The sequence below is a fragment of the Brienomyrus brachyistius genome, chromosome 10 (genome assembly GCF_023856365.1).
Source record: "Brienomyrus brachyistius isolate T26 chromosome 10, BBRACH_0.4, whole genome shotgun sequence".
NCBI lineage: Eukaryota > Metazoa > Chordata > Actinopteri > Osteoglossiformes > Mormyridae > Brienomyrus > Brienomyrus brachyistius.
Genome location: NC_064542.1, coordinates 19,887,875 through 19,902,448, shown reverse-complemented (window position 1 = coordinate 19,902,448; position 14,574 = coordinate 19,887,875). Strand labels below are relative to the sequence as shown.

Here is a 14,574-nt window from a genome sequence, read left to right as displayed (position 1 = left end):
AACTAGACACTTCAAAGAGAAGCAATATTCAGCGATATAACTGAGCAGTTACGTGACCTAGATTCTACTGGACTAGGAGAGGAACACCATGCGTACACAGGGACAACAGGCAAACTCCAGACACAGAGCCAGGAGCGGGAACTCAACCCGCAGCCCCAGACTCCCCTCTCTGAGCCTCTGAGGAGAGGCAGATACAGAAAGTGGCTGATCAGTGGATCTGAATTAAATCTGGGTGGAGCTGAGTGAAACACATTATTGCATGTTCTATCAAACAGACTTACGTTTCTACAATATATAGTGACCGCAACAATAATACAACCATGACAAATTTTTGATCGAGCAGCAAGACACTCCGAGAGAATTATAGGCCTGAGTTAGCATAAGATTAGTCAAAAACATGAGAAGATGCTCTGAATATTATTATTATTATTTATACATAATTATACTAATCCCCAATTCATATTTAATGTAATTCATGAAACTTAATATAAAAAATTATATAATAAAAAATATTTATTTTGTTATCAATTTGAATGGGTGGACCCGGGTGGGTGGACCCATGATAAAGTGGTGATAAGTAAAATTAATTTATGTCCCTACTTGCCTTACATAAGCCAGTTTGTGTATGGAATCAGTGTAATCTGAAATGTAATGTGCCCTGTGTCATTTTGGTGAGCTAACGCATTTTGCCCCAGGAAAATAGCAATGGCTGATGGAAATGAAAACCAGCTTCCAAAAAATGAAATCAGCAGACAAAATGCAGCCATTCACCGTTGGGCTGTCCTTCAGATACCTCTCTTCTGTCATTCATATTACCAGGGGTGCTGGAATGGGGGGGGGGATTTTAGTCTCCAAGGAACCCTGATTGACCGTGGCCCAAAAAAATTTGTAACACAATCGGATTGGTTTGGGTTGGGGGCTGCGTATAATATATTTTCATGGGGCCCAAAAGCTGCAGCGGGACCCCTGCATGTCACCTCCGAGTTAAGCTCCTGAATTAAAAACAAATGGGAACCGAGAGGGGCGGCATGGTGGTGCAGTGGTTAGCACTGTCGCCACACACCTCTGGGACCCGGGTTCGAGTCTCCGCCTGGGTCACATGTGTGTGGAGTTTGCATGTTCTCCCCATGTCGTCGTGGGGTTTCCTCCGGGTACTCCGGTTTCCCCCCACAGTCCAAAAACATGCTGAGGCTAATTGGAGTTGCTGAATTGCCCGTAGGTGTGCATGTGTGAGTGACTGGTGTGTGAGTGTGCCCTGCGATGGGCAGGCCCCCCATCCTGAGTTGTTCCCTGCCTCGTGCCCATTGATTCCGGGATAGGCTCCGGACCCCCCGCGACCCAATAGGATAAGCGGTTTGGAAAATGGATGGATGGATGGATGGGAACCGAGATTGCAGTCTCATTGGGTCTTGGCCATCCGAGACTTGCAAAGATGAACTTTCATTGGACACTTTTTAGCTAAAGTTTAAAAAATATGGTCAGTAAACCACCCCAACTTTCAGCCCAGCTACCAGGTGACCTTGACACTCTTAAGATACATGGAATAAAATGGATTTCCTCCCCCCGCCCCCAATGCATTCCCAAAAGGAGTCAGTATAGAAAACAATTCCATGCTACAGTCCGAATTAATAAACCCCATCAGGTGCCCCCCACCTATGCCTCTTTAGCGGCACTTGGCCATTCCTTCGTGTCATTTATGGGATGGTGGAAGAGCAGCGTTGTGGTGAAGCGGGATCTTCGCTGGTTGGAGGGTTAGTGTGGCCTCCTGTTAACCGTGATTTTGGCATCGTATCCTTTTAAAGCAGGGCTTCTCAAACCGGTCCTGGTCTGTGGACTGTCTGGCAGGGAACTGGGAGGGAGCAAAAACGTGGACCATCTGGGGGTCCCTGAGGACCGGGCTGAGAAACACTGCATGGTAGGTAAAACTTGGTGACGAGTGACTAATAATGGGTGTTCAATGGCTCAGCGCAGTTTCCAAAGCAGAAATCAGCATAATACGACCCCCCTCCACCCCCCAAAAAAAAAGTCTTATCCTCTTATTCAGTCCTGATGAGTCTGAGGAGAGTGTCCAGGAGGCTGGTGGATGGAGGTTCTGGTGGTTAAAGGCAACATTGTTCTAATTCCCCCCCCCTCCTTCTGACCTCAAAAAGTTACATACTGGAAGCATGTGAGTGAGTAAATACTGCGTCATATGCTGTGGGAACAGATGGAATGATCCAGCATAAAGGAGGGGGGTTGCGGGGGGGGTAGCAAGTGTGTGCGTGAGTGGGGGGGGCGGGGGGTCTGGAAACAATTAAAAGACAGGCTGGAGGCAGAAGTGGGGTGGGAAAGCTTGGAGAGCGGAAGAGGGGGATCGGGGGAGGAGAGGTTCCGTTGAGGGAACCCATGGGAAAGCTACCTTCGGGACACTGGCCCCCGCATTGAATCTGGGCCCGAACGCAGGCCATCGAATTCACAAAACCCGCAACCCACTTTGTGTGCTGCGCCGTTGGGGTCCACTGTTGAAAAGCAGAGGGTCTGTGTCTCTGGGACAGCACTGGACTCTTGTGGGCCCATTGCAGCACTTTTCTAGAGCTGGACTGCAGGTGTGAAGCACAGGCCAGCAGACCGCCCCCCCACCCCAGCACATCAAGCTGTTAGCACAGGGCTAACACAAAGGCAGAGTGGGTGAGCATTCAAAGCGAAACTGCCACAGGAAACATCATTTATGGCAAACTTGGTTGATTGTTTCCAGCTAGTGAACGACCCCCTCAACAGAGCAGTCAAGGAAATTCTCTTATAAACCTCTATCAGTAGGGTCAACGTGCTTTTTTTGTAAAGAGTTATTTATCTTAAGTTACGAGCTGCCCCCCCCCCCTGCTCTCTGGGTTACACTTCCTATTCCCAGCATTAATATCTGCATTTTTTCCCATGGAGGGGATTCGTCTAGGGAGTTTGGGATGCAGAGTCCTCGGGGTCAAAATTTCCCAGTGCTGATACTCATAACCCCTGGATAAACATTAAAGAGTCACGTCCAGCCAGAGCTGGAAAGCCCTGTATCAGAGCCGTCCATGTGCCTCCCTTCAATGTCAAAGCCAAATAACTTCAGCCGTCGTTAATGAATGAACTAGAGAAGCCGCCAGCTGAATTTACTCAAAAATAATGTCCAAAAAAAAACTGAGTATAGCCTTGTTTGGTGTTGTTGGAGTCATAGTAAGTTCCGTCTGATGTTTGTACCTTCAAGGCTGAAAGATTTGTGTTCTCTTGGTCTAAGTGAAGAGTTTAGTACCTATATGCCAAGTCATCGGTTATTCTTGGCTGCCTGTTTCTGTTATTTGAAACGAGTTCTTCGGAGAAAAGGGCTGAGGAGGATAGAGGCTGAGGTTGAAATGTTTGATCTTTCAGAGCTGAAAGGCAGAATCCAGAGATGCGGCTTTAAGCTTCAGGATGCAACCACCTGAAAGGCCTTAAGAACGTGACCCTTATGATTGGCAGTCGCTACATTTCTGGTAAAAGGTCTAACAGCAGTGACTTCTGCAAGTCGAACTGGCAACCTTCTTGTTTACAAGTTGATATTCGCCATCAAGTATTTCCCTCAAAAAAACCTAACCAGCATCGTCAAGAATGAGAATTGCATGTGTATGGATGACTGTACTGATCCTGTCATTACTGGCTCCCCAAAAGCACTGGCGGCCACAGTACGAGTTGTTTGTGGCATGGTGATCCCAGCCAAGAGCCTCTGGCAGCATCCCAAGACACTCCGAGACCCAAGATAATAAAAGAAGCCGATGTTGCCTAAAACCGTGGCGATTGAACAAAAATATATGCCACTACCCAGCCATAACACAGACACAGAGGAAAATACTGGACTGACCCCAAGGCCATCAGATCCACTCTTAACTACTACAGTATTTGGGCTCTGTATCCATGATCGGAATATTATTTGTTTAAATCCCTTATTTGGTAGAGTAGTCACATCACCATCGGGTCCTTGGGCAAGTTCCCTAACCCTGAAGAAATACACCAGAGAGGCATAAAAAGGCGAACCCTCTGCTCTGACCCCGAGCTTCTCTCTGACATACATGAAAGTGTATGTTTCATAAGATGAAATATGTGAAAACTAAAGAATTCCAACGTAGGCCTGCTTGTACAAATGGTGTATAAAGTATCATTTCAAACCAACCGACAGGGTACCCTTTCACTGACTAACTCCTGTTTTCTTCAGCAACTCAGGAAGTGAGCTGTATTAGTGACAGTAAATTAGTGCGTGGGACCATAATTAGTGTGTGTGACCAGCAAGTCCCCTGCTTTGTATCTGAGGCTTTCTTTGACTCTGCACTGGATAAGTGGATATGAGCGATGGATGGATAGATATCTGACTTACACTGAATAGCTGTTGACTAGCTTATGGTGATAACTTGCCATCAATAATTTAGTGTATTATCATAAACTTGCTTGAATTCACTCCAACGTCAACACACACATTAATAAAAATAGGTTAGGATGCTATTCCTGTCATCCGATGGTTGCTGGTTCAGATCCCAGCATCAGGAGAGTTGGTTTCAGCATCCGGTTGCTTTGCAAGGCCCTTAACCCTCAAATGTTCCAAGAACTGTCTACCCCTCCAACTTAAAAAAAAATTCAAATGAATGTTGCTTTGGATAAAAGCATCTGTTAGATAAATAAATGTAAAGTTTTGTTACAATGGGCGAAAATCTGTTTGGCCCGGAAAATGTTAAAGACGATAAAGTGTAAAATGATGTCTTTACGAAGGCTGATCTGCTCCATTTCAGCGGACCTAGGAGTCTCCGGAGTACAGCCGTTTCTTAGTAGACCTTAAAGTATATAGTGGGGGGGGGGGGGGGGGGGGGTCAGGAAGGGTACCATTAGGACGCCTTATGCCTGAAAGTTCCCAGCTCAGGCATGGGAACCAGCCGCCTCGGGGGTCCCAAGCAGCCCCCCTGTGTGCTCGCTTCCCACCCTGACCTGCTGCGAATGTCACACTCTGACATAAAACACTGCCAGGACCTCATTTCATCTATCCTCAAGAGGATTAGGCCGCCTACACACACCCAGAGGAAGTATATATTTATATACAAAAAGAATCTCTTAAATGTATTGTTTTAGTGAAACATCTGGCAACGATGTTCCATACCGAATGGGAGGCAGATAAAGGTGCTCTTCGTGAAGCCGTGCAGCAAAGCGCGCGGCTCTCGGATTCGTTCCCCGTGGGATTCTGGTAAGAAAGCCGCAGGAAAACAGTACTATACGGTGCCCTGATCCTCCAGCTGTGTGTTCCTGGGCCGGGACGCGGGACGGCAACGTGTGGGTGTGAAGACATGTCAGAGGGACCTCATTCACTGGCCCACCAGCCCAGCACCCCAAAGCCGCCTCAGTTCCTGACCACAGATGTGCTCCGTCTCGCTGGTTTTAATCAAATAGACATCTCGGGAATCCAAAATGTCTGAAGTCGCTGGTGTGTCCGCTCCTCCCATCCCTACACTTCCGTCTGTTTTTGTAAGAAAAAAAAAAAGAAAGATGATTTATTGTTGTGTTTTGTGATGATGGGAGGGCATTGCGGGAAAATAAACCTGGGATTACAGGATAAGAATACAGTGTCTTTGGGGCTGTGGGGCTTCAGTCAGCCTCCTGGCCCCCATTTATAGGCAGTGACAAACTTAGGCTTGGTCGCGGGTATTTGGAGCCGTCGGTGGGAAAGCAAGAGCTGTGTAATGCAGTTAAAATAAACAGTCACTTTTTGTTATCTGTCCACATACAGGGACTCAATCCCCGTGAGGAGGGGGGAGGGGTGGGGGTCATCCACAGTGTCTATGGGACCAGATGATGCATTTGTACTAAAAACACAGCCTTGCATGTTCTTTGACCTCCAATACAACACACCCTCCCTCCAAAATGATCCCGAGAACCTAAACCGCTGGCCCATCGAATTAGAGAAAAAAATACAGAACTTGTCAGGGTATCAGGTATCATTTTTCCAATTATTTACTAATTATTCAGCTATCAATTACTACTATTAATGTGTTCAGCAGCCCGAAAGAGTCTGAGTACTACTAAATAAGCAAATGATCGCGTGTAAGAGACGATGTAAATAAATAAAGAAATATTTGAAAATAAATAAAGCTTGTTTTTTTTTTACACACGTTTATCAGAATTTACATACACCACTGTCTTAAATCCCTTTTGTTTTTTGTTTATTCTTCACAACCTCGATTGCAGAACGGCTTTTCTCCACAGCAACAGAGAAATATTTATTGGTGTTTCTTAGCAGAACCTGGGATGGACCATATTCATATTCAAGCATCCGGCAGTACACAAGGTTCACAGCCAGGTTCTTGAAGAAGGACAATTCTCATTCCAGTGAGTGATTCAGAAATGTCTCATGGCTCTGGTAGCACTGTATTGTAGCTGAGATTCTAGGGAACTATCAATTAATCTGACAGGGATGTTTTTTGTCTTCTAGTCTAACTTTGAAGAAGTTTTGTAGGAGGGTGTGGGGGGCAGAAGGAGAGTCAAGTGACTGAGGCTGAATTTGCCAATTCGCTCCGATCATCCTCAGTTACTCTGACCCTGTCTTCCTCATTCCCCCAGCAGCCCCTTCTCTGACTCTGCTCCTGTGACCAAAAAGGGAAAACTACCCCCCAACAAACCCACCAACCTCTTGAGTTAGATAGTTCTGTTTGAGGCCCTGACCAGGGTTACTGTCACGGCAAACTATTTCAGCCTGTTTCAACTTCACTTCTGAAATATTACAGTATTTTTGTAGCTCCAGATACATGCTAGATGCAGACATCTTCACTTTGGTATTTATGGTTTATATAAACAGGGCTAAGATCGAGACATGCTAGAAAATATCTCAGTCATTACTGGGGGACTAAAACTCCATCAGACTTCATGGTGATCATACTGTAAGTTGTGTGTGTGTGGGGAGGCAGATTTCTTACTGCATTGAGCAAACATGAGCAACGTGTATCGACTGTGGTGCCCCCCTGACTAGATGCCAACCTTCTGCAGAAGCTCTGGATCTGGGCTGAAGTCTGTGATTCATGCAGATTCTTTGGCTCTGTGCTGGGGGGGTTTTTGGGGTCCGTAAAGCGTGTTTTTCTCTTACATCTGCCTACTTGCGCATCTCCAGCTGCTTCCACTTTCTGAACATTACAGAAAAGGAATACAAAGCATGCCTGCATAGATCCGCTCAGTGGGGGACGAGAGACTGAAAGCTTCTTCCCGCTGATGGAATGACCCCTTCCCTCCTCCCCTTCTGCCACCCAGATTTCCTAGGCCCTGTCATCAGCGTCGTATTTGCAGGGGATAAATATTTGCCGTTGCTTGGACGCCTCTCAGTTGCTTTGCTGCAGGAAATGTCTCAGACTTGTATTGCTAATTGCACCTTTTACATATTCAAATGAGTTCAAAACAGCTGAGAAAGATCCAACTAAGTGTGAAAGCAATGTCAAAATGAGGACAAAATCCACCGTATTCTGACCTGAACCAATGTCTGTTTTTCTCCAGCAAATTGGCTTTTTAGGATCAAATACCATAATAAACGAATGGATACTTAGCATGAAGTCGCATTCTTCAGTGTTGGGTCTGAGCCAGTGAGCATTCATCTATGTATACAGAGCTATTTCAAAATGCTAAAGTAGCCTTACCTCAGAATAACATCTGCAATATTTATAATTATTTGTTCTTAAATGACATGAAGTTGTATATTCTGGATGTTGTTTAAGCTAAAATTCCACTCTTCATTACAAGAAAATCTTTTCTTGGTTTCTGACATTTGTGCAATTATGGGAGTGCAATGCTGTTTTTTTTCCGTTTATGAAACGCAGGAAGGTTCTGTCAAGAACCAAGAAGGTTCTGCGCACTATTATCAAGACTAACAGTTCATTGTTAAACACCCAGAGTGACCTGACTGGAAGGTACAGCATTTGCGCAATAAATCATTTCATCTGCCAATTTAGACATAGCACTCTAAAACTCCCCGGGGAAGACGGTCTCCCCTCCGCTGTTTGAGGGACTCTGGCGACAAAGGCCTGCATAGACACACACACACACACACACACACAGAAAGCACAAAAGTGGGAAAGAAGCATCTGTGTCCAATTACTGAGTCCTGCCTCACTTTAAATTCCTCTTCTTTTCCATTATGACTTCCAACTTCCAAAAAGTAAAGGGAATAACTAAATCTCTCTTTTTCAAAAATAACTTTTCATACAGGGAACCTACTCAAGACGTAAAATGCCCATATGCCAGTGCATGGACCTCGCGAGTTCAAAAGAAGCTGTACAAACTTTTATTTTTTGGTAACACTTTATTGAGGGGGCACAAGTGACATATAACTCGGTCACTACTCAAGTACAAGTCATGAACTACTAGAGTAACTGCGTGAAATACATGAATTATCACGATTGATTAATGATAAATAAACATGGGATCAGCATGTAACTAATCATTGGTTTCTGGTTAATTAATACATTAATCAGCTGTGAAATGCTACATTATTTGTGCCCAGTCAAATGAAGTGTTGCCTGTTTTATATATATATATATATATATATATATATATATATATATATATCCATCCATCCATCCATTTTCCAAACCGCTTATCCTATTGGGTCGCGGGGGGTCCGGAGCCTATCCCGGAATCAATGGGCACGAGGCAGGGAACAACCCAGGATGGGGGGCCAGCCCATCGCAGGGCACACTCACACACCATTCACTCACACATGCACACCTACGGGCAATCCAGCAACTCCAATTAGCCTCAGCATGTTTTTGGACTGTGGGGGGAAACCGGAGTACCCGGAGGAAACCCCACGACGACACGGGGAGAACATGCAAACTCCACACACATGTAACCCAGGCGGAGACTCGAACCCGGGTCCCAGAGGTGTGAGGCGACAGTGCTAACCACTGCACCACCATGCCGCCCCTAATATATATATATATATATATATATATATATATATATATATATATATATATATATATATACATATATATATATATATATATATATATATATACATATATATATATATATATATATATATACATATACATATATATATATATATATACATATACATATATACATATATACATATATATATACATATATACATATATACATATATATATACATATATATATATATATGTATACATATATATGAGCCAAGATAAAAGTGGCTGGTAAAGTATTTCCTTTGATTTGCCGATCGCCAGTGTGGTTTCATCTGGGGGAAACATAACCTCAAAACATTGCTACAGTAAAAACGACACAGCATGATCATGGAGACTGGGCTTGAGCGATGGAGATACACATTTCGCTTGTCAAACAATCCCGTGCAGAGATATGGATGTGTTTGAAAAGGAAAAGCTTTCCTGGTGGAAAAAGCTGGCTGTATATATTTTTATAGAAAAGGGTCAAAATGTCTGTATCATCTGTCAGAACTTTCCAGAATTTCCTAACGCTGTGAAGCTTAGTTGGGGTGGTGGGTGTTTTGCCGTTTGACAGTCTGCGAGTGACACGTTAAGTGCTGACCAACTCCCCATACTTAGGAATGCGGCCTTTCCACCCCTTCACTGTGGGCTGGTTTGTTTCCTTAGAATCTCAGTGCTGGGACCCGTGCTTTGGTCTCCCAGGAGCCTATGTACCGCCTGCAATCACAGGTCAGTGTGGGATGCTCATGCTGTAAAGCTGTAAGGTGGTGTGCAGCGTGTTGTTAAGGAGGTGCGCCCACATCCAGAATGTTGTGGGTTCAAATCCCATGACTAGTAATTACAGCACTATTGGCCCCTTGAGCAAGGTCCTTAACTGGTCCAGGAATTCTGGATGACCCTGATCTTCACATGCACATGACTTCGATAGAAAAATGTGTGCTCAATAACGTAAAGCTTTTACACACAGCTAAGCAAAGAAAACACCCCATCTGTAAAAGTACTTTTTTTCCCCAGTGTGTTTGTGAAAATTTACGTTACAATCCGTTTATTTTAACAAGGGGAGTAGCTTCCAGAAAGCTGAGCTTTTATCTTCCAGTTAAAATCTAGTTTTGATGTTCAATCCTACATTTCCAACATGCTGTAGCTTCAGAAACCGTTAATAAATTTTGCTTTGCGGCCCACATGAGTTTCCAGCAGGACCCTACCCTCGTGTTTCTGTTTTAATTGGCCAGAGTGCGATGAAAAGCTGGGAATGTGCTGGTTTCAATGAACCGCTAAGAGTTCTCTCAGCTCCCACCCCCCACCCCAAGAGAGATCTTCTGTATACTGCTTGATCGAAGTTGCGTGGGCATCCAACAGCTGTAAGATGCATCTGGTCTGGCCTAATCTATTAAAAGTCCTTGTTAAACGCCATTTGTTCTTAATAAGTGTGTCGCAGTAATCTTCCACGACTTGGAAAAAAGGCTGCAATCTCCTAGCACTGGCCTGGAGGAGGAGGAGGCGTTGACCGTCGGTATGGCAAACATATCAGATTTTCGATGTTTCTTTAGCGGAATCTTCAAAGAACTTAATACAAACTCTGCAGCGAGGCTGTAACTGAATGTGCTCCAAAACACTGCCAGGATCCTAGAGGAAAATATAACTACTACAAAACCTGAGCATTAAAAATCCATTTAAGGCAGCAAGAGGAAGAAGGGAGCATAATATGCTGAGGAATCAGGATTGGGTGCATAGGGGATATGTCATATTTAGCAGTATTATCAGGGATGCATGTAACTGGTACGCTAGTACGCATTCTCTGCATAAAGCAATACATGTCATGATCGTGCCCATCTGGCCCTGTCCCATGTGTTTTGTCCCTATTTGGCCTGGAGGTGTCGCTAACCATCCTATTCCCACCTCTGTCTTGTAGCCCTAAGTCCCCAGTATGTTTACCTACTCCCTGGGTGGCTTAACAGGTTAAGCGGTCAGCCACCGTTCTCAGGTCCCTTTTTTTTGGTTGTGGGTTCAGGGCTGGGTTTTATGTTCTCCCGGTTTAACATCTGTATTGGTATTTCAGTTTCAGTTCCTTGTTCTTTGCTCCTTGTTCCAGGCTCATTCGGTGGCCCTAGTTCTGGTTCTCCTTAGTGTTTGGTCCCTTTCCCCATATCTGTTAATTGACCTCTCTGTGCCTGTTAATTGTACTACCCCTCCTGTTCCTTGTTGCCCTGTGCCCTTAATGATTAGTTGATTCATTAAGGTTCTCACCTGTCCCCCGTCAAGGTCTGCTAGCAGTGTATTTAAGAGCCTGTTCTTGTTCTGTTTCTTAGTGGTTCATTGTGGTTGTTTCCCTGTGTAGTGATGTGTTTGTTGGTTGTACTTGGTTGGTTGTATGATAATTATTCTCTGTTAGTTATTGTAGTCTTCCTTTGTTCAGATGTGACATCATCCCCAGCTCAGACTTCTGGGGTAAATGGAACGTGGCATAAAAATTCAGGAAAAAATCTGTTTTAAAACCTTTTTAAGTGCCCTTTATTGAAGGTTGTGAGTCAGTAGTGAGACAATTAAGATATTCTGGGGCAATTACTATGTCACATTTCTATTTATTGACTGGGGATGTAAATATAATAAAACATGCTTGTTAGTTTAATTTAGAGAATTTTTGGAAGAGGTAGCTCAACCCAAAGCTGTCTGGACCAGAGTCTTTGACAAACATCTCTCCTTCCAGCTCTCTGAAATGTCAGCCCCGAAACAGTAGGATATAGCTTACTCTGTGTTCCCCCGTGACCCAATTGACGATGGAGACGTCCGGGGAAAAAGGCCGCTAGGAGGCCTCATGGCCACTTGTAGGGCTGCCTGTGTACGGCGGGAAAGCCGATCTATGTTCCTCCACACACTTTGAATTTGAGAGTGTTGCCCTTTGACACAAGCAAGTGGTAACAGTCAGGCTGGCCTTGGAGTATTTATGGTATGTAAACGACAATAAAGACCGTAAATTTACAAACGTGCTTGTAGATGCATTTTTTTGCATACCTATACCTTTCTGAAGTTTGTAATAAGCTTTTCTCTTGAAATATATATATATATATATAGCTGTTTATAAGTGCAGTGTTTATGTCTCAGGTGACAGAATAAAATTATCTTTATAGTTATTTATCTGTGGAGTAAGTGTATATTTGCTCAGGAAAAAAAAAAACATAATTTAACCATAGAATATATCACAGGGTTCCCTAATTCCAGTTTGCAACCCAGTAGTCACATTTCCCTGTGCAAACACACCTTATTATTATTGCCAAGTTTAGTCTGTGTATTTGAGCAGGACACTCTGCAAAGTGTGGCCCTCCAAGACTGGAAGTAGGGAACCCTCATGTATAGTAATGAACAGCAATACAATTTAAAGGAACATAATCCATCCATCCATTTTCCAAACTGCTTATCCTACTGGATCGTGGAGGGTCCGGAGCCTATCCTGGAATCAACAGGCACGAGGCAGGGAACAACCCAGGATGGGGGACCAGCCCATCGCAGAAGGAACATAATGTTTTTCCTCAAAAAGTTACCGGTTACCTTGCATGGCTAGAAGAACATCACTTTGGTTGCCAAGGCAAAGCCAACCAAGCACAACACCAGCTTACTTAATTAATTTAATCCATACTGAACTTGATGTAGTATTGGTGAGCCAAACATGGTGCTCTAGTGGTTGAGTTTAACGAGCATCTGACTACACTGGATAGTACCAAACATCTGACTACACTGGATAGTACCAAACATCTGACTACACTGGATAGTGCCACGGAGAATCGAGAAGAGGTTTTTAAATAAGTAAAGCTGGCCCTCTCTGACAGATATAAAATTACAGTTATACACCAACATAATTTTCTGTGCTAATCCCCAGCACTGTATGTACTTCTGCAGTTCATGAGTAACTGCAAGTTATTAAAACGCCAGGATATGGATTCGTTCAGCACAGAGCATCTGCCACAAAGCAGCCTCTCGGGTCAGAACAAGGAGTTCATTCTAGGTGCGCCAGGGCTGCACAAACATCCCTCCCAAAGAACCACATAAAGAGGGCCCCGGCTCGCGCACTTCACGCTGGGCTCTGACGCTTTGGCCGGGCTGTCAAACACACTCGAATCGCGCGGGAACAAATGTAGTCAGGGCAAGTGCAGAGAAAGCGGATCCAACGTGGGCCAACGGAATGTCAGTCGCGGGCGACGTTAACACAGGTTTGCACCCGCCGAGACGTCTACCTCTGGCCAAGAATGGTTGCTTCATGGACAGAGGGAAACTCTTCCAGTGGAAGCACTGGAGTTAGCATTTGAGTTCTTTACAATCATAGATGTGAGAAAATTCCAAATATAACATGATAGATCAGCACTCTAGAATTGGGTTAAATTTGCCCCTTGGTGCAGGTGGCCCCACGTGTAATAATAATAATAATAATAATAATAATAATAATAATAATAATAATAATAATAATAATGCACTTGTCAATAAGCAAACTTCTGAAAAAAACCTTACCCTAACCCTAACCCTAACCCTAACCTTACCCTAACCCTAACCCTAAGCCTAGTATAAACCAAGGACAGCAGAAAGTAAAACACAAACAGCTCCTACTTACCTGGTAAGGTCCCTGTCTGGCCTAATACATGGCCCCAAGGCAGCCTGTCCTTCAGATGTGTGCTCAGTCCCTCTTCACTGGTGTGTGTGAGTGACTGTCTCCAAATTGGCTTCCTTTGGAGGAGCAGGATAGATTCCTCAAATCTTCAGGGCTGAGGGTTTTAATCTCCCTGATCCCCAGAGCCCCCAGTGGAAGAGGCACCACGGCTCTGTTTATTTAGTCAAATTACAGCCAAGGGGGCTGTCACTGATAAAACGTGCCGTCTGGCAGGGGACAAAAAAGACTTTTTTTTCTGTAAAATTCCTTGAGTCCGTCCGTAGTCAACTTTCAAGACGGAGAGAGAGATTCGGCGCGAGTCGGACTTACTCTGCAAGTGGATGTCAGCCCTGAACCTCACGATGTCCGACACACACGTAAGAGAAGAGGACAGGCTCCCCCCCCTTAGCAACAGTAGCAACGGACTCCCTCTGCTCCTCCAAAAAAACAACCCAAAAGAAGGAGATGAAAAACGCTAAAGGAAAGAAAGTTCTGGCAAGCTCTGCCGCGTCTTCGTCCAGCAGAAAGCAGTTAATCACTAATTCCTCAGACCTTTTCAGGGGGAAGATTCATGCAGATGACTAAAAGAGAGAATGAAATTATAATAAATGCCCAGTATCTGGGAAAAAAACAAAAGCCTGAAAGGAGTGACTGGCGTCTGAAAGCATTGAAGGACTCCGGTGGAGAGCGGTGCTCTCCCCCACAGCTCTCCGCAGCGGACTGCCTGCGTCTGTTTTCAATCTTGGCTTTTCTCCTTGATTTCTCCTTTCCCAGGATATGAGTGGATAGTAAGAAAATTCATAAGCCTGGCCAAAAAGCTGAGTCAGGCCTTTTTATTTGAGGGGATTTGGAGAGAGGTGACAGTGTGTGTGTGTATGTGTGTGTGTGTGTGTGTGTGTGTGTGTGTGTGGGAGGGGGGGGCTATTGTGGGGATGTGCTAATTTGGACCTGCTTTAATTGCTTGAATTAATCTTAGAACCTAGTGGAAGCA

At 44.4% G+C, this 14,574-nt stretch overlaps 1 protein-coding gene across 2 annotated transcripts in view; it reads right to left on the bottom strand.

Moving 5' to 3' along the window:
- pdgfrb (platelet-derived growth factor receptor, beta polypeptide) overlaps positions 1-14,347 on the bottom strand; it is a 33,519-nt gene extending 19,172 nt beyond the window's left edge. The window contains exon 1 of one of the 2 annotated variants that reach the window (XM_049028641.1): positions 13,548-14,347. The gene's annotated coding sequence lies outside the window, so the exon portion shown is untranslated. The remainder of the gene's footprint in view (positions 1-13,547) is intronic. The other variant, XM_049028640.1, reaches the window with a different exon arrangement.
- Between the last annotated feature and the right edge of the window lie 227 nt (positions 14,348-14,574).